This window comes from Herpailurus yagouaroundi, unplaced genomic scaffold (assembly GCF_014898765.1).
Source record: "Herpailurus yagouaroundi ecotype Mexico unplaced genomic scaffold, PumYag 162, whole genome shotgun sequence".
In the NCBI taxonomy this organism is placed as follows: domain Eukaryota; kingdom Metazoa; phylum Chordata; class Mammalia; order Carnivora; family Felidae; genus Herpailurus; species Herpailurus yagouaroundi.
In genome coordinates, this window is record NW_024412403.1 from 48,077,531 (window position 1) to 48,098,139 (window position 20,609).

Genomic DNA, 20,609 nt, shown 5'->3' on the forward strand with positions numbered 1-20,609 from the left:
AGAGAGTAAACCACAATGAGAAAGAACGGAGGGTAGAAGACAAAGCAGAGTTAAGAATTATTTAGTGAGGGAATCCTGGGATCAAGACAATTCCCAGACTGTAGACAGAGTCTAAGGTGCATAAGTAAGGGTGAACTATATTTTACTAGCATCCTGGAAGGCCTTTACTTTTCCACTCCTGAGTAAGAAAAAAGTCCCTTGACTATATTACCCCTTCTTCATTGCACTGCCCCTATGAGAGAATTCCTACAGTGGATTTTTTTTTAATTTTTCAATTTTTATTTATTTTTGAGAGAGGGAGAGAGTCACAAGCTGATGTCAGACGCTTAACCAACTGAACCACCCAGGTGCCCCCAAATTTTTTAAAGTATAAAAAAAGAACAGAATGGGCCGTCTGGGTGCTCAGTCTGTTAAGCGCCTGACTCTTGATTTCGGCTCAGGTCATGATCTCCTGGTTTGTGGGTTTGAGCCCCTCATCGGGCTTGCTACTGTCAGCGCGGAGCCTGCTTCTGATCCTCTGTCTCCCTCTCCCTCTGTCCCTCCCCTGCTTGCTCTCTCTCTCTCTCTCTCTCTTTCTCCCTTTCTCAAAAATAAACACTTAAAAATTAATAATTTAAAAGAGCAGACTCTAGTTGTCACTGGTTATGGGGAAGGTGAGGGTCAGAAAAAGGCTCAGAGATGCTAGAAAAATCTAATAGTTTGGGAAACTAAAGGAGCTATAACAATTTAGACTATATTGAAAAGGGCATTCAAACTTTTCCTCATTAAAGTAATAAAGGGGTGAGACACTGGGGAGATGAAGGAATTTACAATGGGAGAAGATAGAGAGCCTCTTAGGAAATGAAATTGATCAATTTGGATATCAAGTAAATCTGGCACCATGGGTAGAATTCTCAGAAGCTAGGAATAGGTGTGGTGTGGTCCCACTTCCACCAGGCAAAACGAGGATTCCTACTCGATTCAGAGAAAGAGAGTTAAAAGGCTTCCAGGTTTAGACGCTGACAGCTAAACCCAGGGGACTTCTGGGTGACTTAAGGTCACTGTAAGTAGTGCTTATAGTTAAGAGCCAGCTGAGTGACAGAAGTACACCCCACTTCAGGATTCTATACCTAGAACACAGACAAGGTTTGATATTGGGGTGTAATCCCCTTGTAGCAAACACTGGACTAATGCGTTCTGAGCTCTTAGTCCCATGCCCAAAGTTGAGCATGTGCATCTCTGAATGTTGAGTTGACATCATGGGGGAAGAGTAGGAGAATCATCTACTGACTGGCACAAAGTAGACATCGGAAGGGTAGAAAGAAGTTTAGAGAATGTCTGGTTAAGCCTTCTTATTTTATGCACGGACACTAAATCCTAAAAGGATAAAACATCAGCCCCGAGTCTTCACAGGTAGTTAGTGACCTAGCTGGGACTAAACCCCAGATTTCCTGACTCTCTGTGCAGTGCTCTTTATAAAGCCAGCGGGAGCTATGAGGCAGTTGTCTGTAGGATCACCCAAGTCAGCTCTCTACCATCTGGGCCAACAAGGAAAACGGTGACTCACAGAATCCAGCCTTCCTTTGGAATGCAGGAGAGGTGTGCCTTTCTCCTGTGCTATAAGCCTTTTCAATTTTTGTAAATAAAACCCTATTTTAAATTCCCTGGGAGAGCTGGCAATTGTGAGTGCCTTGCAGCCCAAGATCATATCTAGTGATACTTAGAACAAGCTTAGGCTGACTGACCGATGGATCATTTGGTAGATAGAGAGCAAACGTCTATACATCAAACTTACTTCGTGTTGTCAATGATTATTGCTTAGACTAAAAGTCATGTTCATTTGCATTCTAAAGTACTTGGGAGTGTCAGAAAGAATCAGGCTGAAATTTGCCACGGGTAACACATATAAAACAATTGAAAGTTAGCTGTTTAAAAGCATACATGTGAAGGTACAGCTTTTAATGCCAGGTTCCATCGCTTTCTAATCCAGGAGCCCTTGAAAACTCAGTGATCTCGTTCACCAGACCTACTCAATCTGGGAGTAGATACTTTTTGAGAACCTCAAAGCTACCACAGGGAAAGAAGAGTCAGGCTTCCTTGACACAGAGCAGACACCACCCTTCACATGAATCCCATCTGTCATCTGGGCCATACCCTGGGAGGGCGGGGGGTGGAGGGGTCCTGTCTTTCTCTCTCCTTACAACCACATAGGGCACCGACAGAGACAATGTCACCACTCTTTCTGCCACCTCGCAAAGACAGGCCTCCAAGTCCGCAGGACAAAGACACTCCCTTTTCTCTAAGTATGCTAATGGCCTTAGACATACCATACACATTTATCTGCAAAGCTACCAGAAAGATCCTTTTCAAAGAAAAGTGAAATCTTAGTAATATGCCATTTCCATCATGCCATTGTACTGCTCAGAAGTGTTCAATGACTTCTCACGGCCCACAGCTATGACAACAACAACGACGACTGCTATTACTATTACTACAGTTCAGACTACTGAGGTGATGTAGAAGGCCTTCCATAGGCAGGTCTCACCTCTCCTGCCCTGTTTCTTAGCCTCATTATTTTCCTACATAGACCCTTCCCTTTAGTCATGCTGGCCAATTCACTATCCTCCAAATATCCCTGTGTCTTCCTCAGCTGAACACATTCCCTTCCTTGCCCTCCTGTTCATCACGCATGTATCCAAACACTACTTTCCATGGCCGAGCTCAATGCCAGCTCCTCCTCAAAGTCTCTCTGCTACCCAGCTAACAGGATTTCATGCTTTTTTTTTTCCTTCTATGAGAACAGATCTACATTCTTATTTTCCTCTGCTTTGAATACTCAACACTGTCTGGTATCCATTCTTAATAAATATTTGTTAATTATTATTTCTAAATGAGCAAAAAGAAAAAGGGGGGCGTTCCATATTCAAAGCTGTTTAAAATAAGGTAATAATCTGGAGCTGTTATTGTATTATCCCCACAATGGAAACTTCAGAGCATCTAGTGTGTTGTCATTGGATTCCTTTCTTTCCACAGAAGACCAAACTAGGTCATTTCAAACCTCAGTCACCTTCAGAGAGATTCTAGAAGGGCACACTAAGAACCAGCAAAGGAATCACATTCCTGGATTCCTTACTTGTTGTCCAGATCTGCTACTGAATCAGATTCAGGCAAGTGTGAACTAGAGAAATGAACTAACCATTAGCACCATCCAAACAAAATGAAAGAAGCTCTTTTGTTATCTTGGCTGCATATTCAGGTTTGAAAGGAGGGAGGAAAGGAAGAGAAAGGAGAAGAAAAATACAACCATCAGTTGCCTTCCCTTCCAACGTGCTTTTCTTGCCTTTTGTTTCTATTTTTCACAACTCTGTGATGAAACTGGAATATTTGGAAGGCATAAAATTGGGACTGAAAGGATGATTTGCTGTAACCTAATGAGGATGTTTACTAATGTGTTAACCACACAGATGCTCCTCTAACTGGGTCCTGTGCAGTTTGTGCAGAAAACATTTCTTTCCTAAGTTAGAAAGTGCCAGAAGTGGTACCCTGCCTATAAAATCACATCTGATTTCAGGGGTCTGCCCAGCAGCATCAGGCAGTTCTCTTTCTAGGACCAGTAACAAGGGTTATTCATTTCATAGACTTAATTTAATGGGTTTGGCCACATCCTCAAAAGACAAACGTACTCTTTGGAAAGAGGAAAACTGAATTATGGAGGATGAGAAAACAGTAAAACCAAACAGCAAGTGGGCATGAAAGTTAATGTGAAAATTCTACCTTTCTAAGTATTCATTCTTTTTTTCAATCATTAAGCCAATAAATATTGTCCACTCTCTATGGGTCAGTGCTCCATAGTGTCATTTATTCAATTACATGATATGTATCCAGTGAGTACTTATTTTCTGCTAGCTAGTTAACCACTAGATACAATTTCTTTGCAGCCAAAAATTTACTGACTATAATGTAAAATAGCAGGGATACACAGATATGAAAAATTATAAATATTAAAACAAATAAGCAATGCCTAAAAAATCATAATATTTGGAATAATTATTCCAATGTCAAATTTGTTTATGATAAACTTTAAATTTTTCATCTAATCCTCCAGGCACATGGCGTTCTACTTTGTTGATTTTCACATGTATCCAACGGAGAATAAGCTTCGTTACAAATAAAGCAATCAAAGCTTTGGGCTCTAGAGACAGACAGATGGGAGTATGAATATGTAAAAAAACTAAGTCTAGTATAAACTTAAGACATGTGACAACTAGTATTATTGTTACCCAAATGCCACTATTGGGTATTTTCCTAATGGATTTCTTTCAATCCTTTTTTATAGGTGTGACCTTTAGACCAATGTTTCTTACAGGGAGGAGAGAATTTTGCACAAACACACACCCCCCACCACCACCACAGGGACATTTAACTAAGTATAGGGATATTTTTGGTATTCACCCCTTAGGAAGGAGAGTGATACTGGCATCTGGTGGGTAGAGACCAGAGAGGCTGCTCAATATTGTGCAGTGCACAGAAGAGGTCCCCACCACAAAGAATTACCCTGCCTGAGATGTCATAGAACCTAGTTTAAGAAACCCAGCTCTTGGCCGTATTTTTCCTTCTCTCAGAGCCTGGGAATCCACAGACATCAGGATCTAATCTGAGACCAGGCTAGGTGTTTTACAGGACAGCCTCCTGCACAGAGTGCACGAGTTTTGCAAGCTCACTAGCTGTGACTCTCCATTCATCTTGTTGGTTTGAGCTAATTCCTTCACCCCTGTAAGATTAACTTCTTTAAAAACAAACAAACAACCAAAACTACACAATACTTAACTTCATAAGGTTGTGGTGAACCTTGAATCACATTGTATCTCTCTCTCTCTATATAGATACATTCATGTAGAGAGCTGTTCAGTGAAAGTCCTTTTATTCTTCCCAGCCCACTTACCCCACTCCTCCCTTTTTCCCCTCAGTGACCCCCCCCCCCCCGCCCATTCTTCAGGTTCAGGTTCTCTCTTTTTAAATGTTTTAGTTCCTTTGGTGCAAAAATCGAGCTTGGACTGGGAAGTGAGTCACCACTCAGCAGCTAAAGGAGCTTGTTTTTCTTTCTCTGAATGTATTTCTTAAGAATTTCAGCCTGATCCTTCTGCCGTTTGCTGGTTGAATCCTCTCTGAATGTTTAAGACACACAGAGAGTGAGCTGTGGCACCAAGACGTTTTCCAATTGTTAGGAATGAGAGTTTTTTAAATACCGAAAATAACCAGAGGGCAGAGTCCTGAAATCCTGTTACATAAGCAGATGTTGGAGGACCGAGGCTGGGTTTGAGGTTCCTTTCCCCATAAGCCAATCTCAGCTGATCCTCCCGAACCTTTGCTGGATTTACCTTAATGCTGCAGAAGTCTCAAGAGGGGCCTCGGGATGCTGCACAGTACCGGCAGCACAGGGAGACCTTTCTTGTCAAATAAGCACTGGTGGGAGTGAGGAGTGGAGGGCGGGTTTCACCCGCGGGCAGACGGGACGCACGGGGGCTGCGGGCGCCGGGGGCGCGGGGGGCGCCTGCTGCGCGCACTGCGCTCCGCTCCGCGCCCGCCGCTGCCGGGTGGGTGTCCGCCAGCGCTCGGGCCGTGCTCCTCGGACGCCCCGCTTCCCCTCCGTGGCTCGCTCAGGAACCCTTCCGTTTCCCTGAACCGTTATTTAGTGTTTCAAATTCACAGAAAACACCTTTAGTCATCACAGTCACCTACAACTCCCCTCTCAAAAAAAAAAAAAAAAAAAAAAAAAGGCATACAAAAACAAAATAATTCAATTCCCTCTTCCTTCCAGATCTTGCTGGTCTCTCTGTCTTCTGTTCATTTTCTCCCCAACCTTTTGTCCCTCTGTGATCTACATCCTTTCTCTATTTCTCTTCGTTCTCTCTCTCTCTCTCTCTCTCTCTCTCTCTCTCTCTTTCTTTCTGTTTCTCCCTCCCTCTCCCGTTTCCATTCCTTCCACCGCTTCTACACACCCCCCCCCCCCCTCCGTCTCTCCTCCCTCCTTCGGGCTCCTGCTCTGCCCTCTCCGCCCCTCCCCAGAGAAGAGTGTCCAGCTCCACCCAGGGCTGCCCGCCCGCCGCTCCTTTCCTGCCCACCTACTATGAGGAGCAGCCCCTCCCACCTGCCCATAAAAGCCAAGTGCATGTTACCAGCCGAGGATCAGAGCACTCTCCCGGTCCTCTCCTGTGGGAGCCCCCAGCCTCTCTCCCGGATCTTACGTGCTCAAGGTAAGAGAACACTTCTGCAGGCATCTGACCTAATGGGGGTTGCTGCGGGGGTGGGAAATACGTCTCCTCTGGTCAACATGCTTACCGTTGGGTTCGACCTGATTCTTATGGATGCCAGATCAGCTGCTCCTTTAACTAGCAACTGGTTGGAAAACAAACTTCTGTTTGAACGGTAAAATAAAAGTTCATTTTGGGCAAGAAACAGCAGCATAAATACTGCAAAAAAGCTTCTCTCTTTTTAAATCACTTTTCCCCATTTGCTGACTGTTGCTGAAGTTAAAATGTATCTGTTTGGGGTGTTTTACGCTTTTCATTGTAACTATCTCATATATCAGTGGGGGCAAGGAAAACTTTGTCCCATTGTCAAAAACGTACTTTAGAAGAACACAATTAGTTTCCTAAAAATAGCAGTCAAAAGGTCTGCTAACAATTTTGCGATGTTTTCCAAACCCCCTAAGACAGCTTCTGTGAGTCCTTTAAAAAGTATCTTTCCAGGTTTAAGTGCTTGGAAAAAATGATGTGAACGGGTGCCCTTTGCACAGGGACAGTAATCAGGTGGCTGGTAGATAGGAAAGAACAAACCCAAATTTACAAGCTGGGGCAAAATGTGCTCTCACAAAGCTATCTTTTCAAGACTTTCTAAAATGAGAACGGTGTCAGAACCCAGAAAGTGTATAAAGGAACTTCATGAATTTCTATACATACACCTAAACATAAAGCGTTTCAATATGTTTCACAGCAAGAGAAAAATACAGGCCAGATTATACAATTCTTCTGTGTACACCAGACGGTTGTAAAAAAAAAAAAAAAAAAGAAAAAGAAAAAGATCAGCTTGAAGGCTTTGGAAGTTTGAACCCTGCTTGCCACCCTCCTTTCCCTCATCTAGTAATTAACATCGACCTGATTAGGACTGGATTCTAGAGCTACGCAGTAGTTAAGCTACCATCATATTTAAAGACTGCCATACCTTCCTGTTTCTGAGGTCGGAGAATGAGTACCGTGCACCTGTGAGAGCTTCTGTGAGTAGCTCCACGGCTACTCCTGTAAAACCAGACGCTTGGTCCATGAAGTTTGCCATCAAAATCTGTGGGCTGTGTGGGATGAAACTCTCTCATGTGGGAGAAAAACCCTCTTCAAATATTTCCTCTGGGGAATTAATTGCACAAGACTGCTTAGAGACGGCAAACCAAAGGTTTGGTCAGGAAACCAACCCACTATTTCAGCCCTTAAGATTCTTAAAGTAAAAGAGGAAAAGCTTCATTTTTTTTCTTTTTTGGTTTGTGTATATTGTTTCACTTAAAAAGGGAAAAGTCACCAGAGCTGTAAATAATTCTTCACTATTAAAGAAAGTAGAATCAACAGAAGTTTAACTGAGGGTCTTTCAAAGCTTTTCTCCGTATCATTTGCATATCAAAGGAAATAATAAAGATGTATTAAAACTCTGCTTGGCAGGGAAGGAATTCAATGCTGTGATTCAAATGAAAGAGTTACATATAAAGGTTTCTGTCATGTAAAATTTTGCTTCATTGGAAAAAATTATTGCAAGGAGTGTGGTTTCCTTTAAGAAAATGATATAAAATTACTATTGGCTGAGATAGTATGTGACCTGAGCATATTAAAATACCTTTCATCTTCAGCCACAGTGCAGTCTGCTTGCTTCGTATCTGATGTAAGTGGGTAATCAACCATGACAAGAGCACAGGTATGGGACAAGGCCAAACCAAGTGTGTGGTATGTCCAAGTTAATTCTTTTTTATGGTTATGCCGGACTCAAACCCATCATCGCAAGAGTGAAAATGCACTTCATTCACCAGATTTCCCTTGAGGGAAGTTATCTTTTCTGGGAGAAGAAAAAAAAAAAGTGTTTCCAATGTAAAAGAGCTCCTGTTATTCCTAAATTTGGGGATGAAAAGTGTTCTCCCAGAGTTTGCTTCTGCTTTTCCTGGCAGCTAATCCACTCTACCAGCTACGAACCATTTAATAGTAACTGCCTTCCCCCTGTGCCATCAAGTTCAACACCCTAAATAACTGGGTGAGATCATGTAGATGGCTCATGACCTAACTTTCCCAGGGCCCTTTACTGGACTCCTAAAGTGAGTCTTTCCCTAGAGGGCACATATCAGGCAAGACGAGACTTCTTAAGTCTTTAGAAAAATCAGTGCTGGGTTTCACGTAGTAGCCATCCCAATGTCTCTCCTTTGCACACAATGTGGAGACTTCACATGAGTCTTTGCTCTCTGCCGTTATATAGCTGCCCCTGAATTGGGTTCATGACCATACCTATCTAACACCAATCGAGCTGGCTTGACCAACTCCTTTAATGTTTCTCAAAAAAGAAAAAATGGGCAGCTTCCTTTCACTAGAGACACAGAGAAGGTGTTCTGCTCACTTCAAGGGCCTGCTAAACCTAGGGAAACACACATTTGGATTGTTTTCCTATTGTCACAGTTACAAAACAGTATTAGTCTTCCAATGACCAGAAAGTGTATCCCACTTTATGTCCATTGATACCCATGAAAATCAAAGAGGAGAATGGGGATGAAACCAAGTGGGAAGCCGAGAGGAATGTCTCCTAGGAAGTGCCCCGGGAGAAGAGAAAGAGCAGAATCTGTTACAAAAGCAACTTCTTTTTGCCTTTATTTGTATGAAATATGAAGAGGTGCAGAAGAGCAAATAGTCATATCTGCTCTTGGTTTTTGTCTTAAATCAATAAGAATAGTTCCACCAATACGCTAAGGTCCATCTCTTCTGTGCCCTACTCTAACAGAGGATAGCCCAGTTCTAAAGACCAAAACGATTTCAGGTCTACCTCACATTAAAACCCCTAGGACTTTGCCACTTACAGCTTTTTTAAAACTATATTATGAGTATAAAAACCCTCAGAACATTAATGGGTGGTTCACATCAACAAACCCACCCCTAACCTTCCGAAAGGGCCCAAAGTTGGGTGATTATTTGCAAGTGAGAAGTTAGAAGCAGCAAATTACTCCTTCTTATCTATGGTCACCCTCTTTGGTATGGCAACTTGCAGAGTGATTGAGATAAACACTTATTTCCCAACCTCTGGTCCTCCCAGTAATCCTCTGAAAACCAAGCCTTTTTTCATGCCTTGACTTCCTTCTCATCCATCAAGTCTTCATAAACACACATATGCATAATTTAAAGAAGGTACAGATCTTGAGACTAGAATCCAGTCTTCTGAGAGGTGCCTTGTTCTAATTATGAGTGAAAAGAAAAAAAAAAAAAAAAAAGGAGAGGAGAGGAGAGGAGAAGGTTAAGGGGAGAATGAATGCTCTTTGGAATTTAGAGAATGTTTTACTTTAGCATTTTGTGAAATGGACCTTTTGCTACCCAAAGCATGTAGAACTTAAAAAATAATAATAATAAAAAGATCAGCTCACAAATGGTTACAAAATGCTAAGGATATAATGAAAAAGATCTTCCAATGACCTGGCAGTCATTAACACCAGTTTATACCCCACAATACTAAATGAGAGCTCTGCTAAACTTGCCCTTTCCAGAGAGGCAAGGAGTGAAGAGTGGGAGAGAAAATTAACCACACTTCAGCACCAACCAACAGAGAAGGCACTAATCAGACATTCCACTATCACTTTGGCAACGGTGTTCCCCGTTTGAGGAAGGAGGTTCTTTAGAATCTATCCTTAAGCAAATAGATTTGTGGGAGGGGGGTTAAAGGGAGTCACACAAGGTCAGAATGTCTATAATCTGGGGGCCCTGTGTATGCAAATCCACAAAGCCATTGAAATTGCATGGAATCAAACTGAGGTGACTGAAACAAAAATGTTTCCCAAAACTGATTATAGAGTAATCAGCTAAAATAATAATGAATTCTAACTGCTCAGTGTAGCATAATGGCAAAAGCAACTCACAGCACCTATAGCTGATTATATAAAATATTTAAAGACATCTGATGGTTCACCTTCAATCTCCCCTATTAATTTTGGGTCCACTTCCATGGTTCTTCCTAGAAAACGAAAACTGCCCTTTACTCCTTCATCATGGGATTTGCAAATGCATACGTGTCCCCTCCCCACCCCCACCCGCCCCGTGCTACCCCATTTTTCTTTCAGTGGAAGAAATCTCTTTTCAATGATTACAGATCAAGTTTCTAGAGTACCACTCATATTTGTGGCTTTTCTCATTACCCAAAGTCTCATACTTCTCTTAAACAGACTGTAAATTTTTACTCCGACAAATAAAAAGGCTTTACATTTTTGTCAATCTTCATTCATCTATCTAGAAGAAATCTAATTTAAAATTGCTACTTGCCTCCAACAGGCCCTCTGCAGTGACGTTTCTAAACACTTTATCTAGTCCTTATTCCCCTTTCTTGGGTATTAAACTTATTGAGAGAAACACAGAATATAAATGCTGGAAGGATCTTTGGGGCTAATTTTAACTAATGTTAATTTTACAGCAAAAGTCAGAGAGGTCGATGTCATGCCCAGGGTCACCCAGACGTGTGTAGCAGAAACCAGGAATACATTTTGTGCAGTCAAACTCTTCAAACAATGGTCTGTCTTAGATAACTATAGTGTGTCTTTCCCACACAGTATGTATCTAAGATGTCTTAAAATCTGGTTCCAACATTTATGTGACAGAACAAATGTTTTCTTGTATAATAACCTTCTTCTTCTCCCACTCAATAGACAATGTGTTGCCAATATAACCACCTTACACCTTCCCAGGTCTTTAATGAGAAAAAAGACAAAATATGCGTAAAGAACAATCAGAGGAGACTTTGAGGGACATATGGTTGGAGGGGTATAGGCATGAAATGTGTCACGTCAGAGGAGAGGCATTAAGGGGCCAAGAGTGTAGAGACAGGATGCTGTAGCTAAGAGGGCTCATTCCCTTAGACAGAGGAGAGAGAAACTCCATAGAGTTGAGGTGCTAAAGAAGCGATTTTTAATGTGTCTGATCCAAGAGCCTGTCAAATGTTTGGGAGATAAAATCCTATTTGGGTCAGCCTCCTTTCAGTATAACGCCAGTTGAGGACTGACTCACATGGGTAAAAGCTTTACAAGTATTACATCTTATTAAAACTCTTCTGAACCCTTGACTGAACTTCTGCTGGGAAAAAGAGCCTTATCTGACCCCTGACTTGACTGACCCAGCACTACTAACTCCATGGAAGTCATGCCATCACAATGCTCTCTGCTAAGATACAAATACAGTTTTTGGTGATACACAAAGTTAATCCAACATAGAAAATGATGAAGGTAAAAGGAATATTCTTGTATCATTTCTGGAAACAATTTGCCCTGAATAAGTAGACAGATGTTACCCCAGATGCTTCTTCACTTTCCCCTAAAGCCTGACAATTGTTTGCGTATCTTTGAAATAGTACTTTTGTTTCTGAAATTGATTTATTGTATGTTAAAATTTACATAGTCTATGACTAAGCATCATCGTGAAAACATTCTTTTAAGTAAATTTCTTGAAGAATGCGTCTCTTAAGCTCTCTATTGATGTGTTTACATCACAGGATATTTAGGCATTGGCATCACTTGATGTGCTGAGATTAAAGACAGTCACTTCATGTGCTACTTTTCCAACTCAAACTGAATAGGCCTGGGTGTGGGTGTCAGCTGTTGGCTTCTCTGGGAAATAAAATGTGTCCAGCCTGTTGGGGCGCCTCTCCAGTCCTCTCTGTTAGCTAGATAAAGCAGCTGTTTTTCTGAAAGACTGAGCCAATGACCTCCGTAATTCAGGTTTCATGTACTAGGGCAACTATGGCTGGCTTATGCAGAAATTATGCTACCCTGCAGCCGAGTGGGTAAGTCACAACTGCCTTCAGTTCCATAGGAGGACACTGAATCCTAAAATCTGGCTCAAGAGCATTGTCCTGGGGCAGCAGGAAGACAGCTTGGCAGCAGCTGATCCACTTCATATGTGCCTCCAACTATCATGCCATGTGAACTCTAAAAAGATAAATCTAAACTTGGTTCATAAATTGAAAGTGATGACTGTACACCATTATATTTCTTTAATGATCTTTACTTAGCGATTAACTAGTCTTCAAATCCAGAGGTCATGGTGTTCATCAGTGCTATGAATCCAAACAAGCGGCCTCTTGTTAAAAGGCAGATGAAAGATAAGGCCAAGACCTACATGAAGGGAGATGCTAGGTAGAGCTAAGACTTTGTGGCTTAGGTGGCCAAAATTGAGGTTGGAAGAAGAAGAGATAAAAGGAGATCTTTAGCAAAAATATGCTATTGGATCCATAATTCCTAATTTAACGACATGTCTAGTTCCCTTCTAGCTCCCAGTTTATTCCAATCCCCTCAGGTTCGAAAGAGTGGGGAGAGAAGTCATTGACGAGTAGAGGGAGCCACGGGGCTGAGTGTCTCAAAATAAAAACTGACTTGTTCCTAGAGGGGGCCTTTTAGATTTGAATTCTTCTGATAAAAGACAGAGCCAGGTGTCCTTTGTTACCAGTGGCTAAAGTGTACAATAGGAGCATATCACATTGTTGGTTTTCTTTTTGAAAAAAAAAAAAAATACCAATTTAAGCCTCTAGGAATAAATCACCTGCGCTTCAACAATGCCAGAAATGTCCAGGCTTGTAGAGGTTTATTTGAAAGAAAACCAAAGCAATCTTAGAAAATGTTCTTTCCAAGGCCACCACCAGCCAAGACTAAATGCTCCAGAATAAATGCTCAACTCAATGAGAAAGAAACTCTGGAAGCTGGGGGTGGGGTCAGGGAGAGAAGAGCAGAGAGGCTCAAGCACTGAGAAGATTTCATGAGTTTTAAAGGGGAAGTCCTGGTGTCCTGCCATGACCAGACCCTCCTGTCAACAAGAGCAGGAAGGGAGCCTAGAGAAAGAAGGAGCCAGAAATGGGCCCAACGGATTTCTCTGAGATGGCCCAGAATCTGCACTCCTGGATCCGGGTCTCTCCAGGGAGCAGCCAGAGCCTTGCCTAGACTGAAGTGAATACCTTTCCGTTGAACATTTCCATTGCACAGCTGTGTTGGGGATGGCTTGTTAAGACTTGAGACACTTGCATAATTCAGAACCCTTTGGGGGATAGAGATCAATTAGGACCATAAAAGAAAAATCCCTGGCACACCAGAGAAGGGCTGCTTGCTTTTTAAAACTTATGACATCCACAGGAATACAGAGCAGTCCTCTTTCTATTTCTGAGGTCAGTGGAGACGAACCTATAAAGTTTGTGTGCACGTAGCCTAAGAAGTCCCCATTTGAGAAAATCTTGCGTTTTAATCTCAGAAACACCTTGACTCTTTCTGGGATCTTTGGAAAGCCACTGATCATCTCTGTGCCTTTTTTATTTTATTTATTTTATTTATCTTAAATAGAAGAGCAATTTTCAAATAACCACTGTCTTTGTCATTTAGAGACACTTGAGGTGTTACCAATTATTTTGCAGACTGATACTCCTTAAACATACATGGTTGCTGTTACTTATATAGTGAATGGATTATACTCACAACACCTGGTAATGGCTCATGGTATTTATGCAGAATCAGGTCAAAATGGAATAAAATTCCAAATAAGCACATAACCTTCCAAGATGTAGCAAGAGCATTTTTGTTTCTTAAAGTACGAAAGACAATTCCTCATGTGTCCAGAATCCAGACAAGGTCAAGGGTAAGTAGAAGAGGGAAAAGAAACAATTTATGGCTTAAGAATCTCAAAAGGCCTATATGTTCACTTGTCCATATTTTGACATCAATTAAAAGCTAATTCCCCACACACGGAAGAGTTTTTGTGGTTTTAAAATTCTACTTTAGCTAAAGAAAGATGATATTTTCAATAATGATGTTATATTATGTAAAACCCAAATGTTACTTCTTCAACATTTTCCAAAGTGTGCTTCAGAAACAGTAGTACCTGAGATATTACTATGTGTTTATACAGAAAAAGCTTCTATGGTCTATTACATTTCAGAAACACTCAGTAAAACAACGTGATCAGTTTTGTTCACTGCTAGACTTCACAAAGACCTTAATATGCTAATTATATTTTCATTTTTCGAAAATGTTACAGTCAGTAGTGTGCCCTAAACTTATTTGCTGACACCTTCCCACCCTGAGAGCATCTCTTGGAACCAGTATTCTATGGAAAAATTTGGGAACAGTTTAGGAATCACTGTCCCACGTCATTGTTTCAAGATCTACTGGGACATAGTAAAGTCAGTATTGCTAGTCATTATGTAATACACATTGAGTATCACAGATATAACACAAATTATGTGCTATGTCAAACCATAAAGTAAGAAACAATCCCAGTGTAATTTCCAAGCCCAGCTGAAAAAGGAACAAAAGAAGATGATGAACCTGTCTTGGTTCAATGGCTCAGTTCTTCGTAGTAAAAGCAATAGCAGAAATGCCAGAATAATTTAAGATTTTGAAAAGCTAGGAAGATAGATGATGGGAAGGAAGGCAGGAAGGGAGGGAGTGAGGGAGGGAGGAAGACTGGACAGATTGAAATGATCTCTTCCTTCCTTCTTCTTTCTCATTGTCTAGATATTGTAATGATCATCAATAAGCAACAAGTTTGGTAAACAAGGAGCCTACGTAATTTCATGAATTAGCTCAATAGTCTCTGATCTGATCATTGTTTCACCTTAACTACTATTAATGACCAAGATCATTAGCCAAACTTCTTCCTTGAGCATTTACTTTCTCACTATAAATAGGGAGCTAACTCCTATAATAAGATCACACTTACTGATATTCTAGTATATCATGCTATATCAGGGATTCTTTGGTTTATTGATAACACTCAGACCTCCGACCCCTATCAAATTCCCTGTTTCTCTTAGAGCCTTACTCTAGTAATTCTCTTTCCCCTTCACAAAGATTATACCTGGAGGCCAGTGTCCTAAAAGTGTCAGAATGGAGCATCCTCTCCTTTAAGAATATGAGTAGTTCACAGTCACTCAAAGGAGAACTGAAGTTCATCATTTGTAGTTACAGTAATAGATACTATTTATTAAGTGTCTAATAGGATCAGACCTTGTACTGGTATCTTTATCTCTATTCCTTAAATCAACCCTACAAGAGCAATATTATCATTCTCAATTTAAAGAGGAAAGAAACGGAGCCTCTACTTGGTCAAGCAACTTGCCCAGGGTCACACAGCTAGGAAGTGGCATAGCCATCAAGGTCACATTCCAAACTTCAGCCTTCCTGCTCCTCTACACTGCCTTTCATGGTGTCTTCTAGTGTTAATAAAAGGGAGAAAAAACATCAATTCCCTGTGACAATGCTTCTGACTCATAAAGAAAGTGAGAGAATTCCAGTGGCTCTGTTCCTAGACACTGCCGACTGGCTCTGTTTCTTGTTTAATACTGTGATTTTAATTTCTTTTTCTTTTCTGTATTTTTTCCTAAAAGCATGCTGTCATTTTGGAGCCAAAAAAGTAAGGGCTGTGTAACTAGAAAAACCAAAAAAAAAAAAAAAAAAAAAAAAAAAAAGCTATCATTTCTCCCTAGAGTAATTTTTAAGGGCTAAAGTTTCTCCATAAATTCTCCCCAAGTGATCCCAAGTTGCTTGGCATCAGTCTGGGAGAGAGAGTGACAACCTAGCATGTCATTCCTAAGGCAGTAGAAATTCCCATGATTATATGAGAAACAGACAGAACAAAGACATTACAGCACGTTAAACAAACTTGAATCTGGCTCATCAGATCATTCTCTTTGGCGTTACTTTTATTAGCATCCATAGCCAGCTGACGAGAGTCAAGACAACTTAAATGATTCCCTCAGCCATGTGAGTCACCTAGAAAAGTGTCTATATTGTCTACACCTGCTCCTTAACCTGCTGTGAGGGTCTATATAGAAATAAGTATACCTCAAGCCCTTCCTTTGTGTTATGCCAAAGACAAAAGAAGAAACAAGGGCTGGTTCTTTCCATATGATCACATTCTGCATACTTTTTTGCTTTTGTCCTTGATCTTCCCTCTCTGCATGTAGTATTTCCCACTAAATCTATGGAATTAATTTGTACTCCTCCTCCAAGGTTCAGATCAGGTATCTTCTACTTGGAGAAGACATGCCTACAACCTGCCTTCCCCAGGCTGCATTGCACACCTCCACCACGCTCCCTAGTACTATGTGCACAGTCCAGTCATGGCCGTGTCCACTCTGTAATAGCACGGGCTTGTTCTCTGTGCAGAGCTGTGAGCTCCTTGAAAAAGGATTCAGGTCTCATTTACCTCTGCACCCTCAATACTTAACACATAATAGGAGCATAATAAATATGAACAAGAGGAAAGAAAAAAGGGACGGGGGAATAAAATACAGTGATGGTGAATGAGAAGCCTCTTACTTTGCTTTTCTCTATCCCTGTAGATGGTTCCAAGAAAACATAGTTTTACCGAAGTTCATTAACACCAGTGCACACACATATAGTGTTACTAGTGTTACACATTGACGTACAGTGTTACTCCACCGGAGCTAACCATGGGGCACAAGATGAAGTCCCATTTGTAAGCTACTATTAAATATTGGCCTTCCGTATACAAAATTATGTAAGGAAAAATTACTTGTTAGGTGGTGCCACTGTCCCAAGACTGTCAGTACTCTGCTCAAAAATATGAGTGACATTATGAAACATAGAACAAAAACCTTAATTTGCCAGTCAAGTATCTCAGTCTCTCTCAACCTAACCCATGCTTCCATCTTCACCTGTCTCCAGTCTACAGCAGGAATTTGACCTAAGCCACAAGGGCTATTATTCGCCCAGACATTCTCTTTCCTTTTCTCTACTAAGTGTCCCCCACTTGCCCAAGGAACCATAAACTCAAGGTCTTCTTAAAGTCATCCCAAATGTTGCAGTCTGCATTGATCCTTCTCACTTCTCAACTGACAAGCACTTACTATAAATGTCACTTAATGTGTTGCCTGTACACTGTATTGAAGACATCAGAGCTGTCTGCTAGAATTTTCTGTAGTGATGAAAAAGTGCGATATCTGAGCCACCCAACACGATAGCCACCAACCACATAATGGCAACTGAGCACGTGAAGTGTGCCTAGTGGAACTGACGTACAAAATTTTAAATTTTTATTTTATTATAATCTATTTTTTTAACTTTATTTATTTTGAGAGAGAGAAAGAGCATGTGTGTGTGTGTGTGTGTGTGTACACACACACGTGGAGGATGGGCAGAGAGGGAGAGAGAGAATCCCAAGCAGGCTCCATGCTGTCAGTGCAGAGCCCAACGGGGGGCTCAGACTCACAAACTCTGAGATCATGAGCTGAGCTGAAATCAAGAATTGGACACTTAACTGATTGAGCCATCCAGGTGCCCCTTATTATAATCTCTTTAAATTTAAAATCAAATAGCCACATGTGGATAGTGCCTACTGTATTGGGCAACACAGAATATTTACATTTTGATGTGCTATGTCTTGTATCCCTTGATGAGCATATAAGCTACCAAAAAAATTGAATAAGAAGCTTTTATGTATCCCAGGGGAATGCCATGACCACAGCAGTGCTCTTTAAATTTCGTGTTCAGTGCATTGCTTGACTACATGCCTGCCTCTAATTGTTCTATTATCTTAAAGAAGTCCTCTTCCCTACATATATAATTTTAACAAAATACTACAGATGGTATTTCCTTTTTTTTTAGTGGCTTAAACTCACACAGAATGGCAGTGTACTGCTATCTGGGTCCTTTATCACTAGACAAATAAAATGAAATATAGACTGATTTCAACTGAATCTCTCCAAGAGAAATCTCCATTATTCATTTCCACCTCTTCTCTTTTCCCTTTTGTTGGAAAAACATGTTTTAAATACCTGCACGTAGAAATGCTTCAATTTTATGTGTGACTGTTCTACAGAGAAAGACTATCTCAGGTTATCTGAAACAAGTTCAGTAATAGATTTTTCTTTTATCTCCCCCCTGAAACCCCAAGACCTTCTGAAGGAAGGTAGTTCTATATTGTAGATTTTCCCAGAGAATTTTTGTCTCTATTTCTAGTGAACACCCTGAGGTTCTTTGAAGAAGGCTCAACCCTCTACTAGAAGGTCAAGGGAGGTCACATGTCTTTGGAATTTAACAATGATGTGCCCCTGGCACTTGCTGGCTTACCAATGGCCCTTCAGGAATCATCATGCCAACAGGCCAACCATGCAATAAAATCCTGTGGCTGGCAAAGCCAAGAGCAAAGTGATCAAACAGTCTGGCTGCAGATTAGATTCTAACTTATTAATAAGGCTTCAGAAAATAAACCAGATTGAGTCTTTAACAGCAACAGTTTACAGGAGATGTTTAATGATTTCGGAGGTCGGCCACACCGCATGCCTTCCTTCTGACTCAGTGAAGAGTGGGACAAGGGCAGAAGACACGCTCAAGAAGCCAGAGCAATCAGCTGTATCTTTTCCATTTACAGCTAAGTTTATTTGGAGTGACTGGAAAAACTTTCAATGAAATCTTTTTTTAAAAATAATAAAATAAAAGAATTTACCCAACTATCATGAGCCAGACAACATCGAGAAATAATTATGGGTGTGTATTTTCCCCTGCCTTGTAAAGTATTTACAAATTGTAGCATGAGCAAGCTCTAAAGTAAATGGTAAAGATAGCAATAACATTTAACTTGTAAATTTTTTATATTTAGCCATAAAAGAATCACCATGTGTTTAAATCACATTTGAATACATATAAATAAAATTCTCATCTGCAGACGTGAGCCAGTGGCTAAAGAAAGAATCCGTGACTCCTTCTCAACAGAGCAAAAACACTGGAGAGGCTTAGTACCTTGTTTCTATAAAATGGAATTCATTGTCACCACATCAGCAAAAGTGTTAGTATCTTAATTTGGGAACTTATAAAAATGAAGACATTGATAGTGACAATAATAAACTTTGTAGAGAAATTTACAGTTTATGGTGTGTTTTATATACCTTCCTTCATTTGTATTAGATAGAGGATGACTTTATCTACATTTACACATGAGACAGTGGAAGCTTAGAAAGATTAAGTAAATTTCCCATCATTCAGATAGTGAATGTTGGAGCTAGAATATGAACCTGGCTCATCCCACTCCTGAAGTCCTCTTCATTCTACTAATTCAGGCTGAGCCTTAACAGTATCACATCCAGATCATCCTGGCAGCATAAAGCAGAAACTGCAGCAAAGGAAAGCAGAATGATCTGAAAGAGTTAGTTAGCAAAAAGGATTCAATGACTGAGAATGTGCTTTTCAAGAAGATAGAATTCAAATAAGATATTATTCAACAGTAATAGCATTAATGTGTATTGAAGATTTACTCCATGCCAAACAGAATGCTAAAGCTTTATATATATATATATATATATATATATATATAGTATTGCATTTTATCCTAATCATTTTCCTTATAGACAAGAAACTATGTAGGAGAGTTAACTAATTTCCTCAAAGTCATATAGCTGTGGGTAAAGGACCAAGAATGTAAAACCAGTAGATGAGATTCCTGAGTTCTCCTCTTTAACTGCTACATCAGTGACATTTTGTCCCCAGAGAATCACTCATAGCATCCCATTACTAATCTCTAGCAAACAGATTTGCAGTGGTGATAGGACAAGGGACATAAGAAACGCCACTGATAATCAACAGGAATCATTTTATAGGTTGTCTTCTGTACAGTTTATGATTTTAAAGGACACACAATCCACTTTAAATCTGACTCTAATTTTTAAAGGGTATTTTTTAAACCCCCTTTTGATTAATACCAAAATGCGTGTCATTTATGGGGGCAAAAAACCAAAAGATCTTAAATCATCTATGAGAAGCCATTGTAGTGTCATGTATAAAAGCACTGAGTTAGGCGTAAGAAGTCATGGGGTCAAGTCCCATGATTTCTGAGGGAATTACTGAATCATGGCTGAATGTAATTATTGACATATTTAGTGGTGTCTTTTAAGAATTAAAGAAATTTCATATTTTAAGTAGATGTTATCAAAACAAACATATTTTGATCCTCACAGTTGTAAAATATCAGCTTTGGGAAATTTTTAATTAACATGTCTCATTCTCTAAAAGATTTGGGAAGGTTGAAGCTATTCTAATATATATGAGTGTGTAAACACACGCACACTTATGCATATAAATTATATGAAGTAGAATTTATGTTAAGCTAGAAAATCTCATGTCCCTAACATGCAGTATAACGGATTATTAACTTTTTGGTTGTCAGCTTCCAATAAAAGCATGATCAAAGTAGTTACCTGGGGGGCGCCTGGGTGGCTCAGTCGGTTGGGCGTCCGACTTCAGCTCAGGTCACCATCTCGCGGTTCGCGAGTTCAAGCCCCGCATCCGGCTCTGAGCTGATGGCTCAGAGCCTGGAGCCTGCTTCCGATTCTGTGTCTCCCTCTCTCTCTGCCCCTCCCCC

The 20,609-nt window shown here is 40.5% G+C and overlaps 1 protein-coding gene across 2 annotated transcripts in view; it reads left to right on the forward strand.

Moving 5' to 3' along the window:
* Positions 1-6,033: 6,033 nt before the first annotated feature.
* The window catches only part of COL8A1 (collagen type VIII alpha 1 chain), a 154,154-nt gene continuing 139,578 nt past the window's right edge, over positions 6,034-20,609 (forward strand). The window contains exon 1 of one of the 2 annotated variants that reach the window (XM_040484298.1): positions 6,034-6,233. The gene's annotated coding sequence lies outside the window, so the exon portion shown is untranslated. The remainder of the gene's footprint in view (positions 6,234-20,609) is intronic. The other variant, XM_040484296.1, reaches the window with a different exon arrangement.